The sequence below is a fragment of the Polyodon spathula genome, chromosome 11, assembly GCF_017654505.1.
Source record: "Polyodon spathula isolate WHYD16114869_AA chromosome 11, ASM1765450v1, whole genome shotgun sequence".
NCBI classification, from domain to species: Eukaryota; Metazoa; Chordata; class Actinopteri; order Acipenseriformes; family Polyodontidae; genus Polyodon; species Polyodon spathula.
Genome location: NC_054544.1, coordinates 7,063,448 through 7,070,268, shown reverse-complemented (window position 1 = coordinate 7,070,268; position 6,821 = coordinate 7,063,448).

Sequence of the window (6,821 nt, the reverse complement as noted above, 5' to 3'; positions counted from 1 at the left end):
GGTTAAGAGCTCCCTAATGAGCATGGCTCTTTGTGCATAGTGGTTAAGGTGCTCTCTTGCAGTGTGCATGGCCATTGGTCCAAGCCCAGCCTCCACCTTGTATTATTGGTGCCGTGACTTGCATCTCATATATTGTATGTAACTGATCACCAAGATAAAAGCGAAAGATTGTGTAACGGGCTGTGTTGTGTGATGCACTGTTGCTGAGGATTCTGACCCCTAAAAGCTATTATAATTGATTTAGCAGATGCCTTTATCCAAGGCGACTTACAGAGAATAAAACTATAAATGCAGTCATGACTGGCTCTATAGCACAGTGGGCTTGCATTGTGCATGGTTGCTGGTTCGCTCCCAGCGGCACAGTGCTCAGTGGCACTGAAACAAGTTTTAAAGTGGGAGTGCTGAAAGTCATTGAAGAAAATTGTAACCCCTGTATAGGACAGAAGCCATGCAAAGCCAGGGGGGTGCTACCGTACCCCCAGCACCCCTAGTTCCAGTACCCTTGCCCAGCCTTTGGGAATTATGTTAACAGCCAGTATGGTGAAATAATATAGTAAATAACTCATACTTTACATATTTATTTAGCATATTTCTGTTGGTATTCAACCAATTAAGACATCACAGACACTCACATTTCTAGTTAAATTCATTTGACACAGTTATTACCCAGTGGGTGTTCCAAGTAAAGTATGTCTTGCAATGTTTTGTTTTACAGCATATTTCATTTTGTTCTTATCATGGCAGCCCTGTGTCAGGTAATTAACTGGCCTGACAATGGTCAGCTGTGGTTTGGATTACACTCTGACATAGTTGGCATTCACCTGACAGGTGTGTGTCGGGAATGTGCCTTTCCAAAGCCAGGACAACAGGCAGGATGGAAGAGCCACATAATCTGGCAGAAGAAAGGAATGCCACAGTATGATACTCATCTCCATATTACTAAGAGATGTAACAAAGAAACTATTCTTTAATCTGGAGTCAAAATGGGAGATAAGCAGAACATGTGTGCATCACAAGGATGTTGGCAGAACTGTCTAAAAGCGAATGATGTTATTTTTTTTCTAACCATAGATATTAAATCTATGTAATTTTCACATAATAGTCATTTTTCAGGCTTATTAAACATTCCAGCGCTGTTTAAACAGGCTATGCCCTTTTTAATTTTGCTTCATGAGCTATAACAGCCTGAAAATGTAGAAACTTCAAACTGTGACACATACAAGTGCAGTGTATGCATGCTTTTTTTAAAATTACTGAGTGATTTGTTGTAGGAGCAAACAGATTTTAAAGTGAGGTGTATAGATAACTTACTTTAGCCAGAGGATGGAACCACCTGGCCAAAAAGTCAGTCTTTCCAGTAAAGTTCAGTTTACAGATAGGTAAACTATGGTCAACTATAGTAAACAGCTACCGCTGGAGTACTACTTCAGTGTACAACTGAACACGATTACAGGACACTGCATTAAATTTCACCAGATGTTTTCGTAGACTGTAATTTCAAAGCCACCTGAACTCTAATATCTGCTTTCATTAATTAAATCGAGGTGTTTTCACTGTAATTGCGGTATTATATATTTTAAACAGAGCTCAGGACATTAAAAACTGACCAGAGTGAAAGTGTTATTCAGTGCAATGTTCACATTATAATGTCAGCTTTGACAACTTAAATTTTCTCCTGACATGTAATGAGTCCTCTGAGGAGAGAGGCAAGAGTCTAATACAGTGGAGGTGCTCTCCTGGAACACTGTCATCTCTCCTGAAAAGATTACTGTGATGATGGAAAAACAAACCTCACTCTTGCCCATGTTTCTCATAATTCTTCTATGAGCACACTTGCAGTTAAAGGGGTAATTATTGCCTTAGGAAAGGACAAAAAGGAGGTTTTATAAGGAAAATGTTTCAGGGCAAGCATGGCATATTATCTGTATTTACATAGCTGAATAATGATTTGGTTTCTGTTGAGCTCAGTAGTGAAGGGATTTTCATGGGATGAGGGATGATTATTATTAATTCCAGTTTCCATTTCATGCTGTAATCATTTAGTATTGAAGTGACATGTATATGGGATCTACTGACTTATACATTTGAATAATTTGTAATAATTTTGACTAATAATTATAGGTGATTATTAATTCCATGTATTGCTAAACACAAAAGTTGAATCAAATTGGAAGGTTTTTATATCCACATTACTGTATTGGGCTGCATTATATGTAATCAAAGAGGAACTTATATTTGTTGAAAACTGAGTGTCAATATGATGGTAGATTAATGAATGCTCTTTATCAAGACCTGATCACTCAAAGCTACCTTAACAATGAATGCAGTTCAACTTGTAATAGCTACTGTAGCAGACAATATTTCTATTACATTTTCAAGGTCCTTAACCCTCTCAACAATTGTTTTACCCATTAAAAAATCACTATTGCTAAGCTCTACTGTTAATGGTCAGTACATTAGACACTCATTTAACAGAAATGGGATTTATAATTTTAAACCATCTCAATAACACTGTTAATATGAAGTATGTTTCCAGCTACATTACATTGACATTTGAATGATACTTGGCGTTTCTATTTGAGCATTTTATTTAAAATCAGATTATATTTATGTTTAAAATACCTTATAAAATAAAAAGGTGTGGGGCTATTTAGGCCCTGGAGGCCTGGGTTGAACTCTAACTTAGGGCACACTTAGGGCAGCTAGTCCCCCACAATTGCTAGTCTCTGCTTCAAGGAGGCTGCAGGACTGAAAGGCACAAAGTGCAACTCTAACTCTTTAAATTTATGCTAAGGGTAGCAATGAAGTGATAAATCCTGTTTGATTAGCTCTGTGATACCATTAGAAAAGGGGTTTACTGGGTCTTGCTAACTATTCTCAGACTAAACCGGAAACACATTCCATTCAGAAATCAAGGAAGTAAGTTCAGCCAGGAAATGGCAAGCTGTCATGAAAGATAAAAGCAGGTAACATTACCTTTTGAACCTTTCACTGTGGAATCCCTAAAGGACAGATATATGGGAGTTATATCCATTCTAGGCAATTAACATGTCCCAGTTATTTATTTTGTTTTTGTCCACAAGAAGCCAGCGTCCTTAATGAAAATAATCTGTGTAAAATGTATTTAAGCAGCCAATTTTATCCAATGCTTAGAGCAATTAATTAAGAGGCAGAAAATCTTCCAAGTCCATGGACAGGCACGGTTTCAAAGTGAGTGGCATCTGAAGGCAAGCTGTTAAACCTTCTTGTGCAACAGTCCAACTGCTTTACTGGAGAGAAGAAGCCCTCTGTAAAGAAGACATTGCACTTCAATTGCTTATCCAAAAAGGTACTGGGCAGTGCTGTAACTCCCAGATATAGTATTGCATTTCATATTATTCTTTGACTTTAGACTACCTTTGACCAGCTATTTATTTAAAATATATCACATGAAACAGAATCATTTGTAGGAGCTGTTAAATTCTGCATGTAAACTATGCACCCAGTTCAATCATCATTTTAACTGCATTTTGGGGAGATGTACATTGAGAGAATATAGAGAAATACTATTTAAATTGATATAATCAGCACAAAGAAATGTTGTTCCACATATTCACTCTATTGCATGAATTGATATTTCACCAGTATTTTTTTTCATAGTTATAATTTACCTACATTGCTTAAGAACCCAAAATACAAGTTCAAAGTTTAAATTTCTGTTTCCTGCCATCTATTTTAATAAAAGGACAGGCTGGTATTCCTTCAAAGTCTCTTGGTTCCATCTGCAAACAGAAAACATAACGCTTACTTTCACTCTTCTGAGTTGTGCATGACTCTAAATAGCACCATTTGTTTGCCATTATCAGAACATGAGGAAATGAGAGGGGCGTAGAGGAAGCAGTTTATACAGCTGTTAGTAATCAGCAATATTGCAAAAAGACTTCAATCAAAGTTATTTACCTGCACTCACCTACGCATAACAATAAACAGAGGCACATATTGTAATTGCCTTTACAGCCTTAAGAATAAGATATATCTAATGCAGTGCAATTGCATTTTGAAAGTAAAAATAATATTGTTTAAGCTTTATAATGATTATTAACATGTGTGATTTCAGTTTGTTAAAGCCTAGTATACTGCATGTAGTCTGTCACTTGGTTATTCTGGATTGGTCTAGTCTAGCGTAATTTGTAGTTTTTCCAAGCCTTTCCATCCATTACCCGCATAATCCTTTACAGGGTTGTGATCAGCCAGAGCCTAACCCGGCAGACACAGGGCACAAGGCAGAACTACACCCTGGACAGGATGCCAGTCCATTGCAGAGCACCACACATACACAAACACTAACACAGGGGGCAATTTAGAATGACCAGTCAACCAGAACAGCATGTCTTTGGACTGTGGAAGGAAAATGGAGTACCCGGAGAAAAACCCATGCGAACACAGGGAGAGCATGCAAATTCTACACAGGCAGAACCTTAGGCTGGAATTGAACCTAGGATCCTGGTGCTGTGAGGTTGCAGCGCTAACAACTAATATTATAAAATGAGCTCAAATACACACACAATAAAGTCATCTGCTTGATGTTTCTGAATTGACACTGTTTTGGATTGATCCTAAGGTTTTCATAACTGTTTCTGCCATTATCAATGACACGCTGTGCGTGAATTGTCCAGCTGTGCCAGAAAATCTTGTACAACAATGATCTCCCTTAAAATGCCTAAACACAAGAGGCGGCCATGCCTTGTCTGCCTGAGATATTTCATGTTTATTTAATTCTCTGGTAGACCTTATGATTCTCAGTCAGTGCCAGAGGTTGAATCAGTGATCCAAGATATCCAACTAGATAGTGTATCTACGCTCACAACAATTCATTTTTTTTATTATAATTATTATTTTGATTTAAAACAGCTGCTCACTGTCTTATAAACAAAACAAAACAAAAAAAAAAAACACCATATACAGAACATCAAGCATATTTTGTAGCATCTCCCTCTGTTGCTGTACTAGAATATGGATTCCTGTTTTTATTATTATTTTTTTTTTTATTTCAGAACTTATTAAATGTATGGCAAAAGAGACCTAATCACAAGATACCAAAACTATTGTGACTCTAATAATTCTCTTTTGTGTTCAGAATCAGAATTTGAGAAAAAGTACTCGCAGTTGGTTTGCTGTGTCCTATATCTGAGGACAGCGCAATTGAAATCTAAGGAGAATGTTGCTGTGCCTCGGTATTTTTGATGTGCTGGCCCAGTCTTCCATCTTCCATCCAAGTAAAATACATCAATTATTGAAGTCTGAAGACCACCGCTTTGATACAGATCTTCTTTGGGATTTGGATACGCTCCTACAACCACGACATAAAAAGCTGGCACTTGTCCAGAGAAAGAAAGAAATCACAGCGACCACAAAAATACAATTGCAGATACAGTTTTGCTCTGTATTGTAACTGGCAATATTAAGATATTAAAAGCAGAGGATAAAAAAACAGTAATAATAATTTCACTTTAAATGAGTGTACATCACCTTTGTTTGCAACCTTAACACAATAGAACATAACTACAATGCTTTATATATGTTCTATAGCACATTTGCAGTGTAAGCATCTCAAGGGCATAAGTCTTGTCAAATTAAGTCTTTTTATATCATTCCCTTTATCATGAATGTATCTTAGCAATTCCACAGCCCAGACAGAAAGCAGCTTAAGGCTCTACTACCACAAAACCTTAACCATTTGATAGGGCCATAAGGACAGCTGTTAAAGTTCCATGAAGATTGCTTTAAGACCTATTAATCATATTGTATAAGACATGTATTGTATCTATAAATAATACATTTGCTGTGCATCTTTCACTCAAAAGCATTGCATAATGCAGGTATTAGTTTCTATTTATTTAACAGAAAAAGCTTTTTTACATTTACATGAAAAAAAGCATTAGGTTGACAAGAATTTAAATACAGCTGATACAATCTCAGTTGAGTTCCTTCGTACTATATCATCCCTACAAATCCCTGTTGGGATCTACACTAGGTTGGTCAAATGAACCCCTTAGTTGCAGGAAGGAGCAGTTCAGTGAGTAGTTTGTATTTTGTTTTATATCATTAAAATGTATTCCTCTGAAAAGTAGCCTTTTCCACTTGTTTTAAAAATGGGGCCCTATGGATTAGATTGAACTTAGTAAGGGTTTTCTCCACTGATAAGCTTGCATAATGCTGCTGTAGTATAAACAGTTCAAAATGTACATTTGTCTCTTTCTGAATTAACCAATAGTAACAGAACCATAAGCATCTCATAAGGGTAAACTCAACTAAAGATATTGGTTTTATGCAAACTACATGCAGCTTGACATCATGTGCATTGAGCACGCAGCTTGACATACTGTGTAGTTTGCTGAAGAAAATGAGTAATAGGTTCCTTTAACCTTGGCTTAGTTCCAAATAGGCAAACATCCATGTAGGGATGTAGCGTGTCATTGCTTCCTGACCTGCATTCCGAATAGAAGTGCCTGTTCATTTTACCCGCTGATTCCTTGTTCTTTCCTCCTACATCGTAATCTGTTACAGTATGATAAGCTGTTACCCTATTATTACTCCTTATTTCACAGTAAATGGCCAATATGATGTCACTGTTTTTAACAACTGTGAAGCTTGTGAATTAAATTAACATTATTGTATCATAAGATAGCCATTATACATACTGAGTGAGATCACTAATAGCATACACCTTTTTTACCAAACTGTCGCGGGGGGCAATATTTTTGCAAGTTATAACAAGATTCATGCTGCAAAGTGATGATATCCTGATTCATGGAAGTCAATGACAATAAACAGACATGTAC